Below are 15,213 nucleotides of genomic sequence, written 5' to 3'. Positions count from 1 at the left end.
TTTACATTTTCTGTCTGTCTGTTTGTTCCGGCTAATCTCTGGAACGGCTGGACCGATTTTGGCGGGACTTTCTCTGGCAGATAACTTATATATAAGGGAGTAACTTAGACTACAATAACATTTTTTTTTGCTAAATTCAAACGCGTACAAGGTCGCAGGCACAGCTAGTTTCGAATATAACGAAAAGTTTATTTTTTACCTTTTCATATATGTTTTAAAATAGATGCCTCTAGATACGTTTATACGATGTGTGTTCTCAGCACCTGAGCCCTTGGTGGTTTAAACAAAATTACAAATAATAGATAAACATAAAGCAAAGTAAAGTAACAGCCTGTAAATTTCCCACTGCTGGGATAAGGCCTCCTCTTCCATTCCAGGAGACGGTTGGGAACATATTCCACCACGCTGTTCCAATGCGGGTTGGTGCAACACATGCAGGTTTCCTCACGATGTTTTCCTTCACCGCCGAGCACGAGATGAATTATAAACACAAATTAAAAACATATATATAGTGGTGCTTGCCTGGGTTTGAACCCGCAATCATCGGTTATGATGCAAGCGTTCTAACCACTGGGCCATCTCAGCTCTCATAGATAAACATATTTAAAGCATATTATTTACAGTACGACAGTAACATAATTAGCTAATTATGAAACGACCGAAACTTGGTAATGAATATAATAAAACAAAAGTTAAGATAAGGTTTAACTACAATTAAAACAGCTTAAGCTTTACTTCAAATCGAGCACAATAATCCGTTGTATATCTTTTAGAGGCGACAAGTTGTGCCACAGAGTTTGTAAACTTGCTCTTTAGACATGACAATTGGGTAATAGCGAGAACCATAACGGCGCAACGAGATGAAAACGATGAAAGCAAAGTGTAGGGTGACGAGTGCCTTTATTCAGAACAAAGCACTCGTCCCTAGGGTGACTAAACTTCGATGCAATATTTGACTAGACAGTGTAAGAACCGAAGTCAGACGAAGGCTATTAACCTCTTCAGTAAATAATATTTATTACTTTACATACATTCATTCCGTTGGAAACTTGTGTATACGAAATTTAATGTATCTATACTATACTAACTAACTGACTAACTAACTACATAGTATATAAATAAAATTTTAACAAAAAGAAAAACCGACTTCGAACAAAACAGTATTTTAAAACAAATTGAAATGCACTAAAAAGTAATAAAAATAATTGCATATTTAACATATTTTTGAGAGTCCTCCTAGGTAAAATGAAATGAAAAATATTAGACTACTTAAAAGTCGATTTACGATTATATAACGTAGTTATAGTTATTGTTATATTTGGAGCCGGTGTCAGCCACAGGCACACGCTTCAACAATCAAAAGAAAGAAGCGATACGAGCCTCTTGATTGACCCAGTATAATATCGTATAAAAGGTAATTTGTAAGAAACATTTCTTAAAGTATTCTCGTATTGTTTTTTGATAGGTATAGTATAGGGTTGGCTGACACCGACTCCAAATATAGCAATAATTATAACTACGTTATATAATCGTAAATCGACTTTTAAGTAGTCTAATATTTTTCATTTCATTTTACCTAGGAGGACTCTCAAAAATATGTTAAATATGCAATTGTTTTTATTACTTTTTAGTGCATTTTAATTTGTTTTAAAATACTGTTTTGTTTGAAGTCGGTTTTTCTTTTTGTTAAAATTTTATTTATTTTTTGATTTTAAGTGAAGCTGATGTAGACTAACATTTTTTTCTTAATATAGATAGATTAAGCGTGCCGTTTATATGAATCAGAAACTACTTCAGGGACAATTTCAAAAGAAACTTTCGAATAAAGCAAAAATAGACTTTCGAAAATGCGGCTTTAATACGTCATGCAGCGTAAACTACAAGGTACCACCCTCGAAAGAGCTGTAATCGACCTCAGTAAAAAAACTTTGCAAAAGAGCTATTCGTATGCTATGTCGTACATCATATGACATCACATCATATACACAAAATTTGATTAAAGACAGAAAGAATTCTGCCCCAAATCGCACCCTAACTGTAAGCCGTTTAGGAGTTCCGTCAATACATAGTATAAAACAAAGTCGCTTTCTCTGTCCCTATATCTTTAAAACTACGCAACGGATTTTGATGCGGATTTTTAATAGATAGTGTAATTCAAGGGGAAGGTTTGTGTATATAATAAATGAATAATATAGTAAAGAAACACTGACAATTTTAGAAGTTTGCAATGTGATGTCGTAAATAAACAAATTCTTTAGTATATTTAGTATGAGTATTGCACCCGTGAGAAGTCGGGGCGGGTCGCTAGTTGATTATAATATTCGATTATGACAATTACATGAACATAACCACGTTCCGGAAGGTGATTCAAATATCCAAGTAACCCATAAATAGAAGATTCGACCGAGTATTGCTAACGTGCTCCTCAGAATTGTTCCGTTCCCTCCCGTTCCCTTAATTTGTCATGGATCCTGTGCTCAGAACCTTACCAAACTTTCACCAAACTACCCTTACAGTATATCCTTTATAATAAAAAAAGAATCATCAAAATTGGTTAACGTGATTTTAAGTTATTCACCTATTTGTCGCGCATATACATAATGCAAATTTAAGACTTATGTCGTTTTCATACGGATACCATCATAGAAAAAAATTTAAAAAAAAATGGGACCCCACGGGAAGCACTACCTTTCAAACAAAAAAAAAAATATCAAAATCGGTCCACCCAGTAAAAAGTTATGAGGTAACAAACATAAAAAAAAAAAAAATAATAAAAAAAAATAAATAAAATACAGACGAATTGATAACCTCCTCCTTTTTGAAGTCGGTTGAAAACAAAATCGTTCTCTATGCTTATATCTCTATGTAGGCTTAAATCTTTAAAATGACACAACGTAGGTATTTTAATGTTTTTTTAATAGATGGAGTGATTCAAGAGGAAGGTTTTTGTAAAAGGAAGGTTTTTAAGGAGTCGAGATGGCCCAGTGGTTACAACGCGTGCATCTTAACCGATGATCGCGGGTTCAAACCCAGGCAAGCACCGCTGATTCATGTGCTTAATTTGTCTTTATAATTCATCTCGTGCTCAGCGGTGAAGGAAAACATCGTGAGGAAACCTGCATGTGACAAATTTCATAGAAATTCTGCCACATGTGTATTCCACCAACCCGCATTGGAACAGCGTGGTGGAATATGTTCCAAACCTTCTCCTCAAAGGGAGAGGAGGCTTTTAGCCCAGCAGTGGGAATTTACAGGCTGTTGTTGTTGTTGTTTTTGTAAATAATACTTGGACAATATAGTAAAGAAACACTGATAACTTTAGAAGTTCGCAATGTGATGTCGTAAATAAACAAAATTTGTTGTATATTTGTTATCAATATTCCAAGCGTGCGAAGCTGGGACCGGTCGCTAGTTGGATAATATAAGATCACATTAAAATAAAATAACTTCTTCGTTTATCTTTTTTTTTTATTTTGTAATTGGATTGATTGATTGGAGTTCATTTGATTGATTGATGTTCGTATTGAACCTCCATCAATCAGACCAATTAAAAACCGCTTTCAGATCTTAGTCACTCGGCTGGAAATGATGTTTCTTAACTCTATACTCCATTTATTTTATTCTACGAAGCACTTTACTACATTATCAGAAGCCAATGATAATTTTGTACTCAATATACATAATGGATTTTGATAAATTCGGCGAAAAACATAACTTTTGAGCTCTAAAATCTGAACTCAATAAAAAAGAGATGGTACAAGTCATACATACTAAAACGTATAATAACATATGACGATTTCTAAGAAAGACACATTTATATTTCTTATAATATAAATCGAAGATAACATCATAGCTATGGAATACATGTAAAAAATAAATGCAAATATATGAGCTTAAGCTATGTAAAAATAATTCTAAGAAGATCTGTATCAAGCGATTGCTAATCACCGCATATACTGTATACACCATCTCACTATAGAGCAGCTTTGTGGAATAAGCTAAAAAACCGCGTCAATCGGGAAGGAGCCCTTAGCCCAGCACAGGAAAATTTACAGGCCCTTAGCTTTTGTACTACAGTATGTTTTTCTTTTAAATAAAACTAGTTATAACGGGTAGACTACCCGTGACCACCAACGCTGTAAAGTGCTCGAAACGTCGGGATGTCCAAAATAATTAATATACGCGATTACAATCCGTTATAACTAGTTTTATTTAAATGTGTAATAATCGCGAAAATTTAAGACAACATTATGTTTTTCTTTTACATATTAACAATCACTGCCCTGCAAACCGTGTCTGTCTGAACGCAATAAACTCAAAAACTATCAAACAGATTTTCACACAGTTTTCAATGACAAGAGTGAATCCTGAGGAAGTTTTAGGTTTATAATTCAATAAGGTTCTAAGTTGATTGGCTAAAATATGACTATGATTGTTGAAGATGACGGATAAATTGTGCCAACTGGGAGCTCTACTGTACTCCACGTAAAATGATTGAGTTATGTGTACTACTATATAAACGAATTAAGAAGACCTCTAGACAATTCTTGTTAAGCCGAGACGGGAAGCTACTAAATATTGAAGTATATTAATATTCTTATTGACTTTCAGCTACGATAACCTATGTCAAAGACTAGGTATAGTATGACACAACTTAGATATAGCAGAGTCAAATTTTAAACTCACGACATCTGAATTTAGTGACTTCAAAATCATCAATCTTTATATATATGTTAAGCGAAAATGATCTTTACGCAACGGTAATACTTGATAATATAATATCCAAATACATTCGCCAAAATCGATTGATTGATTTTTTCTTTCTAGTTGTTGTGCTACATTTAAATTGTGTTGTACTATATTTGTGCATGGGAGAGTTCAACATAGGTGTGCACCCTCATCTATATAGTCATAGCCCCATGGGACGGCACTCAGACACGACGGCAGAGAGACCAGGTGCCAGGAACTTGACGTTGTTTACAAGGCACGTGATTGAAATTCTAGAAACTTCCTAGCTTCGGTTTATAAATGTTATAACACGAAAGACAAATAGTGATGCAACATAAGTAAACACAGATTCAAAAAAATCTAATACAAAGTTACGCTCGTGTGTCGTACCTAATTCACAATATGTTAAAACGTCGATATAATTAGTAAAATTATACAGCACTTTTGACGTTTTAAAAAATTGACGTTCCGTTTCATTTTTTAATCTGAGATCGAAATTAACATTCGTTTCACTCTAGACACAATAACTTGGCATTTCGTTCTAAAATAAATATAATGTTCCAAATAGTATGACCTGTGTTGCCTGCTATTTAAATACATTAATAAGATTTTATTTTTATCTATAATTATTATTATAAAGAGGTTTAATTAGTTAAATTAGTAAGGAAACTTCGAAACAAATGATCAAAATAAAAAATCTGCGTTAAATAGAATAATCATTCAAAATTGCTATCATTATAATTATATAATATTATTGTATATTTTAATAAATTGCATTTTTATTAAACCAAAGCGAGTCTACTACCATTTTATATTGTAGGTCGTCAATGTAGTTTACAATAAATTTTGTAATTTACGAGTGACAGTAAATGTCAACAACAGTCAATGACAGTAAGATTCAAGGACATATTGGAAAGCATAGCTGCTACAGTAAGCTGGCAAAGGCCGACAAACGTCCTGCCAATGGTCATTGAGGTCGGATGCTAATAATGACTGTACAGGTAAAGTAATGAAGAGACGAGTTACAACAAAGTTGATGGAAAAACAATATATATCTGACAATTTTTAAGTCGGAGTCTATGAACCTCTTACTTTTTTTTTAAATCTATATACATATATATAAATACCACCGACTGATTCGTTACAAGATCTCCAAATCTATTGATCTGATTTACCTGAAATTTAGCATAGTTACTTCTTTTGTGCCGTAATTTAAAGAATTTGTCTGGCTAAGTTTGACGACCTCCATGGTCGAGCGGTGTGTACACTGGTTTTCATGGGTACGCTACTCTGAGGTCCCGGGTTCGATTCCTGGCCGAGTCGATGTAGATTACAATTAGTTTTCTATGTTGTCTTGGGTCTGGGTGTTTGTAGTACCGTCGTTACGTCTGATTTCCATAACACAAGTGCTTCAGCTACTTACATTGGGATCAGAGTAATGTATGTGATGTTGTCTCATCTTTATTTAAGTTTCAAATTTAATGGGGTAACATTGAATTAGTACTAAGTCGAGACATCCAGCATGTATCGAAGGTTTTTCTCTCTCAGATGTATAGCGTAGAACACGTTAATATTTTTTATACTCACGACCAGTAACGCTTTCACACGGAGGCACGATTGCCTCTTGTGCCTAAAAATAACTGTTTGGATATAGAACTCAACAACGCGATAGTCACGTCCGTGTACCACGTGTTACATTTTGCGTTTTCGTTACGATAGATAAACAAACTGAATGCGCTTATAAGAAATGTGTATACAATAATTATTTTCGTGTTAATCAATGATGTTCTAGTAAACAGATATGTCATTAATGCGCAAAAAGTGAAGACTAGAAAACGTCCTAATTGGGACGTTTGCCTTTAGTAGTTTTCATCATAACTATGCCAGTAATACGTTATAATACACTACAATTATGTAGTAATACGTTTTGCGTAATTAAAAAATCTAGTTATCCCTTTTCCTAATGTTTTTATCGAGTTATCCTTTTTACTTGTAACGAAATGTAAAATAAACGGTCCCCGGCGCGGCACACTTTTTTCTGTTGTTTAGTATGGGTATAACGTATCTGTTTATTAGAATATCATTGGTGTTAATATTCTACATTATTATTATTAAAATTATGGTGCTGAATTATGAAATAACAATTGATTGATAACGATTAAAAGATATATTACTGACTATTTTTGACATTGTTTTTTTTTTTATAATTTGTGTATTATCCGCCATAAAAAAATTTGCAAATACAAACTCCTTTTTATCATCAACATAAAAAGTAAAATTGTGTACATTAACTAGGTACCCGTCCCGGCCTCGGTCGTTAAAATGAGGGTATACATAAAACGTTTGCGTCGTAATACATATAACTCATTTTTTTACGCCACACGCCAGTACTGTTCCAAGTTGGTATAATTTATCCGACATCCTTTACAGTCGTCGTATTCCAACCAATTTAAATAAAGCTTTAAAAAAATACAAAATTCACTTAAACCGTGAATAATTTCGTCCATAGTTTGAAACTGTATTAAAATACTTTCGGTAGTCGAAAGAAGTTCAAAGAAGCGTGAAAGAGGGGCTTTGTTTTAAGCCATGTGATATTTTATAATAAGATTTCGTTTTATGAATAGTCTGCGAAATCTTGTAGAAAGGAACTCATTGTCCCTAGAAGGACGTGTTTAATTTGCGTGGGAAACTTGGTATTCTAAGTTTACTTTCACCTGTCTTGTTTATAAAATAAACGTCGTTGATTCTATCCAAATATATATAATAGTTATATAATATTATTATAAGCAGATTGTGACGAAACTGTATTATTATTATAGGTTGTAATACTGGAACATGATTGGAGAGTTCGAAAATGGGAAAAAGAATTCTTAATATTAAATTAGTAAAATATATATTAATTTCGTTATTATCATAATTAGTCTACGCTTGAAAGTACTAAGGAAGAAATCATTAGCTTATGAAATAGATTGTTTAACCTAAATAGTCGGCTAATTTATAGAGATGAGCATAATGTTAAAGAAACTAAATCACGCAGCGTGAGAATAAGACTATGTAAATGGCAAAACATTGCAAAATATTAACTGTATTCCATTTTAGGATAAAACTTAGATGTAGCATCGGCAAAATTAGTAAAACCGATCACATCCGAATTAAGTACGCTATCCCAAATTATCAATATTTATTTCTTATGTGAATATGATCTTTACACAGACGTAATAACTTGTAATATCATATGACCTAATAATATATTCGTCATTTTGACACATATATTTGCTTTCTTGGGTTGAATTGACGCGAGAATCTATAGCGATTGATATCGTCGAACGGCGCGATTGGGAGCTATTTTTATTGGTTGTATAAATCGGCAGCAATCGGTTTTATTGGATTTGCTGATGCTACATCTAAGTTGTGTCGTACTATACTTGTTTTTAGTTGTCAGACATTGTATGATACCATACACTACGAGACTGCAAGCCGAATGTTTTTAGTCAATTTTGTATGTTGATATCGAATGGTTCTGTACACAATACGCACCCCTACTATTATAAGACAAGATATTGCAAAAAAACGTGCAATATAATACCGTGTGAACTCAATCTTAGTTACATAATAAGTGACGAAATACAGTTTACATATACAAAGATAAGATAAATTAACATATCTGTAATATATTCCGTTCTAGTGTACTGTACACGCTTTAGTAATCATCGCTTACAATGGATATAACAATGCCAATAAAACAATATATGATAGCAGTGTTATGTTCCAATGATGAAGGCACGTCAGCTATTCGTTCTGAGTGATAACTCTCTGATAACGTGGAATTCTTGCCCTGTGGAAATATGGATGCGAGGGCACGTACGTTGCACCTGTGTCTGGACATACAATCGTGCACTTTACGCCCTGTAGTTTATCATGTTGGCCACACACGATCGGCCAACTTTCAAATATGGCTCCAATAACAGCATGTAAATTTCCCACTCCGCCGGCCGACCGGCCTCTTCTCCTTTTGAGGAAAAGGTTTGGAACATATTCCATCACGCTGTCCCACTGCGGATTGGTGAGATTACGAGATGAATTATAAACACAAATTAAGCACATGAGTGGTGCTTGCTTGGGTTTGAATTCATCGTTTAGGATGCACAAGTTCTAACCAAAGCTCAATCTCGGCTCACTATTATTCCGATATGATTCCAATTAGTCCCAACTCACAATCGATCAAAGCACACTCTTTACACATCCACTCTAACTATGGATGGCGTTAGGTGCTTCACTATATTTGAAACTGACATGTCATCACGATCCAACATAGTCAAACATTCACAAACTATTCACATTACACGTGAGGGTTGGACAAATAATTGGTCTATTGGACGATCGTATATACCCAACATTCGTCTACGTCTAGAATTGCTGCTGTGGCGAATATCAGTCAGGAGATCATTGTCATCAAATCTACACGTTCAAAATTAAAACAGTTATTTGTTCTTATTAGATTCGTCAGAGTAAGTCATTAGACTTATCGACTGTATTCCCGTGTAAAGGGCGATGAACTCTACTTGAGTTTTAAAAAAGCTATTCATTAGTAATAGGATATATTTAACGTTATAAATGGGTACGTGCATTTATAAAGTATGTTGTTTTAATATATACAAAATGCGTTACGCACTGCGAACCTGATCATTGAGGGATTATAAAGCATAATTACTTATCGTAGTGAAATAACTGTCAATCATAAAAACCGTATTATCAATACAAATTTAGCTGTTAATCTTGATAACAGTATCTTAATTTAGAATAATATAATTCAGAAGTTGAAACCGGATATATTATAAACGTTTTAATTACATTCAGATATAATTGTGATAAGGGATTTTGTTATTAAAACAGTTACGGTATGAACATAGTACGACACAACTCAGATATAGCATCGGCAAATTCAATAAATCGGATTACTGCCGATTAATACAACCAATAGAAATAGCTTCCTATCGCACCATTCGACGCTATTCGTCGCTATATATTCTCCCGTCAGTTCAACCCGAGAAAACAAGCGCATGTAAATCGAAATCAAATTGAAAAAAGAATTCATTCGTATGATATTACAAGTTATAACGTTTGTGTAAAGATCATATTCATATAAGAAATAAATGTTGATAATTCGGGAAAGCGTTCTTAATTCGGATGTGATCGGTTTTACGAATTTTGCGGATGTTACATCCAAGTTGTGTCGTACTATATGTATAACTAGCTGTCGAAATAAGAGATCACGATTCACGACCAGCCTCAGAGTAGCGGACAAGAGTCGGCGGCGCGACGGGTAACTATCGACCGCTCCTCCACGCCGCGAGTCTGCGGCGGCACCTTGTAATGTTATTCATTATAATGACAATTTGTACAGATTTATCACGATGATGAATATTATGGTAAATTTATATATTATGAGTCGAAATGGCCCAGTGGTTAGAACGTGTGCATCTTAATCGATGATTGAGGGTTAAAACCCAGGCAAACACCGCTGATTCATGTGCTTAATTTGTCTTTATAATTCATCTCGTGCTCAGCGATGAAGGAAAACATCGTGAGGAAACCTGCATGTGACAAATTTCATAGAAATTCTGCCACATGTGTTTTCCACCAACCCGCATTGGAACAGCGTGGTGGAATATGTTCCATACCTTCTCCTCAAAAAGGGAGAGGAGGCCTTTAGCCCAGCAGTGGGAATTTACAGGCTGTTGTTGTACAGATTCATCACGATGATGAATATTATACCTTTTTTCATGTTAAAATGATACTTCAGGGTTGTATTGTATGTTTATTAAAAACATCCAACATCTACCACGAAACGTAAAAGGATCGTTAGAAAAAACAATAGGCTATTTGACTATAGCATTTAGTAGAGGTTAAGGAACCCAGTAAAAGTTGATTTTTTTATTTCTAGTACATATTTGCCGAAAAATATTAAAAATTCCATATTTAAATAACGCGCGAAAACGCTACTTGGACAATATGGCGCTGCAATGGGGTTGGTGACGTCACTTTGCTGTATTTTAATCTGTGGTACATATAGTAGAAAAGCAAAGTTTACAAGAAAATGTCTTCACCATAAGCCCGGCCAATCAGGAGCTATTTGTCACGTGACAAACGTTTGAAAAAAATGCATTTTTATTTATGGATTTTTGAATAAATTAAATATTATTTTCACCACTTTTAAACTCATAATATACACTGATTACAATAATTCACAATTTATATTTCGCATTGTCAAATAGCCTATGGCAATATGAAAATTTTTAATAACGGCAAGCATCTAACGGCAGAATATTAGCTTCACATGTATCGACGAAAAATATACATTACGTTAAAGTAAAGTAACTACAAGGTTTTTAGATCGATGACTGAATATTGCTTTTTTTAGATTAGTTTACTTCATGTATAAACAGCTAATTGTTATTAATGTGTTAGGACTTTAGGAGCTCGTCATACATATTCGTAGAAAAGTTCAAGGATGGGTATTTTATAAGATAAAGACGACTCGACATAGACGACGTTGAGTAAGAAGTGAAGTAGTATTTTTTTTTTAAATGTAAAGCATTGTGCAATTGTAGCCGAGTGTACCGCAGCGTACAAAGCGCGGCGGAGCGCATCGCGCGAACCCAACACAAGTAACACAACACATGAGTGCTCGCGACTTGCACTGAACACCTTACATTACTCTCTAACACATGCACGTTGTACTGTATTTAAATTATAAAATTTTAACAAAAAGAAAAACCGACTTCAATCAAAACACTGTTTTAAAACAAATGAATATGCACTAAAAAGTAATAAAAAAAATTGCGTATTCAACATATTTTTAAGAGTCCTCCTAAGTAAAATGAAATGAAAAATATTAGACTACTTAAAAGTCGATTAACGATTATATAACGTAGTTATAGTTATTGTTATATTTGGAGCCGGTGTCAGCCACGGTGCCCTTGCCCCATTGATCCAGTATATTATTGTATAAAAGGTAATTTGTAAAAAACATATTTGTGTTTTTTGATAGATATACTGTAGGGTTTTCTTGGACGAATTGATAACCTCCTCCTTTTTGAAGTCGGTTGAAAACTCATTCCATAGTTTAATTACTACCAAATAATCACTACATAGTATAAAACAAAGTCGCTTTCTCAGTCCCTATGTAACTTTGTATGATTAAATCTTTAAAACTACGCAACGGATTTTGATGAGTTTTTTTTGATAAATCGAGTAATTCGTGAGGAAGGTTTTTGTATTTAAAACATGGACAATATAGTAAAGAAACACTGATAATTTTAGAAGATTATAATGTGATGTAAATAAACCAATTCTTCAGTATATTTAGTGTCGCTAGTATAAATATATATCGTCCAATACAATCAGACGTCGAAATAACGTTAGTTTTATTATGAACAAATTCCGGTTTCTCTTGATATGAAAAATAACGTCATCGACAAAAGCGTAGGTGTTTCTTTAAAAATTATACCGATTTATATATAAAATTAATACGATAAATTAGGTATGCGTAATTAAAGGAAAAACACCGTATGTTTGTAAGAGGAACGCCTGCCGATAAGACGCTTTTGTATTTTGTACGGTGGCACAAAATAATTTTCTTAAATCACTCCAATGACTATAGTCGTAAGCCATTCGGCTTAAATAAAACGAAATTTCACCATTGACAAATAAACTTATTTCTCATACATAGATTGACAAAATTAGTCCAAGCAACTACGATAAATAAATTATAAAAATAAGCTAGAACGAAGTTTTACTACCAACATTAACATAATTTTATAATTTAGATCGGTCGATTGTCAAACTTTCACTAAAAACGGTAATGAGTCAACGTGACTTTCCTGTGTGAGATTTGAGAAGAGGTCAATGAAGGTCATGAGGATGATTATGTCCTACGTCCACATCACTGGCGACGGAACCGACAGCATCGACTCCAAGCATACTCTAACTGCGTTTCTGTACACTAGTGATATGTGTATCGGCGCTAGAACGCGTTGGTTATAATATAATTAACGGATACGCGTCATATCCCGAAATAGAGACGCGACTACAGCATCACGCATCTATATCAAAATTCTAAATAGTAAGGCCGTTCCATCGACAAATTTCTTAGTATTTTAAAATATTGAAAAAAATATATATTAGCGTTTCCTCTTCTATAATGTTGAGGATATTATAGCAAATTTCATGACTCACTATTAAATGAGCATTAAAAATAGATAACTAGTTTTTTTGTTTCTTTAAAAAAATATAGTTTCGATAAAACAAACTCAACGATGGTCGAGTTAATCAAGTCACTGTGCTCTGGTTCGCTGGCTCATCGTTGCAAGTATTCCAGTAATTATTATTATGCAATATCATATGAGAGTACTCTGTGTATGTATTATACATATGTGGCGCGTGACTACGTCCGCGCTAGCCGAAGCCCTATGTGTTCTTATTATTCTACTTTGTTAAGATTATATTGTGGATATTATAATATTATCAATTAATAACATGAAAAACACATTTTGTAATTAATTAAGATCCATATATTAAGAGGACATTATTATAATTGAGTGAATATTATAACGTAATAAACAATGTTTATTATTATAAATTCTTATCATACCTACATGACAATAGACGCTGGCAATTGATCTGATATGCAGGATAATTATTGCTATGACCACTAAAATTATCTAAATTGTAATCGTTTGCTTGTAGATAAATAAAACGTAATGCCAACATTACCATGTGCACTACCATCGACAAACACTAAGTTTACTCGTTTGCCTAATTGTAACAAAGCTTAAATTATACGGTTTTCTAAAATGTTATTATTTTTAAATTTGACCGAATCACTGATCTGCAATATAATACCAAATAGTTTGCGATATGTATATTGCGATGCTTAGATTAATATCGAAGCACTTGATAAGATAACTTCACTCAATATTTTAATATAATTTACATTAGAGTTTTAGGATAAATAATTTACTAAATAATAATCACGTTTCAGTTCTCTGAACTAATTTTGTCTTCTTGGTAACTTTTTATTTTGTGACGACGTCTCGGGTCATTATAGATGGGTTTTGAATGTTTGTTTAACGAAATGCCGTTTTGTTTATAATAATATAGTAACTGTTTTGTTATCTGGTATGGTGATAACTAAGTGAAAAGCAAAATAAGAATAGGTCTAGGTCATTAGCGTCCGAATAATATTCATAATTGCATGTTCACAAGGGTTTATCTCCACATCAATCATTATTTAATTACTTAGTTTCTTTAAAGAAATCGCAAACACAAGCAGCCGGCTGTGTTGTATCAGTAATTAGGCTAGCCGTGTCAAATTACCGTTAATAAGATAAGCTGTACCTACGTCCCGTGATAAAAAAATATAAGTATAATCAATTGTTAAATAAATTAAGTATAAGTAATCCGCGATTCATTTTCTATTTTGTAAAAGAATTTTATTAAAAATGTGCTTTTGTTCCGAATTAAAGTTATAACAATTGTATTAATTATGTATTTGGTAACTAAAGCTCTCGCAGCGGTCGGTAGCGGAGACGGGACCGTTAAGTGAATCTACGTCATGCGAAGAATCAGAAAAGAAGAATAAGACACTGAACAATCAAATCATACCGAGATCGTGTCGGAAGTGAGCGTCCCTCGGGAACACTGTAGTCTCTTGACAGGACGGCTTCGCTCCTCTGGATACTAATTCAAAACGAGTAGAATTCCTCCGCACACAGTTAGCATACTTGATACAATATAATCACTTTGTATTACGTACGTAACGAGCAACGCGCGGATTAAGACTGGCGCACAACGAGTTTACCGCGGTTGCGGAGTGCGGGACGTAGGCGGCTATCCGCGCATCGTGAACGCGCAGTGTCGAGTCGGGGGCTGGCCCGGTGGACGGCAGCCGTGATCCGGCCCGGGCACCCCACGCTCGCAGGTGAGTGCCCGGGTGGTGGTTGACAAGAGGAATGGCGCTTCAGGCTTCATAAACTGTCTGCATGTCTGAATTCATATTCAGCTTAACTATACTGAGGTTATTGGACGAATAGACTGTATGGATGACAGTATTGATTAAAATTAGTGATTAAAATTAATACACGACGTTTTATGATATGCTATAAATATTAAGAACCTCTTCTTCGCAAACATAAATAGAAAATTGTAGTAAAATCGCTTATTAGGAAAAAGATACAATCTATAGAAAGAGATTATTTTATTTTAATCTAATTAATTCACCTAATAAATGTAATGGTCTGATTAATATTAACAAAAATTATTCATAATTTATTGTTAAGAAAAAATATATATTTTTAGCATTTTGTTTATTTTATTTATATCTAATTTTAAGAAGAAGTTCCTTTGTTTTTTAGTCTATCTAAAATCGTATATAATGTCGTAGCAATCAACAAGATCGAAGTTCGTAGTGTCGTCATATATGTA

General features: G+C 33.8%; 1 protein-coding gene across 2 annotated transcripts in view; it reads right to left on the bottom strand.

The window, feature by feature from the left end:
- Positions 1-15,213, bottom strand: part of LOC124531676 (protein phosphatase 1 regulatory subunit 14B) — a 40,975-nt gene that overhangs the window by 23,443 nt on the left and 2,319 nt on the right. Inside the window, exon 1 of one of the 2 annotated variants that reach the window (XM_047106169.1) lies at positions 14,395-14,613. The exons of the other annotated variant lie outside the window; for it this stretch is intronic. The gene's annotated coding sequence lies outside the window, so the exon portion shown is untranslated. Of the gene's footprint in view, positions 1-14,394; positions 14,614-15,213 lie in introns of those variants that run through there. 2 annotated transcript variants of the gene reach the window in all.

This window comes from Vanessa cardui, chromosome 8 (genome assembly GCF_905220365.1).
Source record: "Vanessa cardui chromosome 8, ilVanCard2.1, whole genome shotgun sequence".
Lineage (NCBI taxonomy): Eukaryota > Metazoa > Arthropoda > Insecta > Lepidoptera > Nymphalidae > Vanessa > Vanessa cardui.
This window is presented reverse-complemented; position numbering and strand designations above follow the sequence as displayed.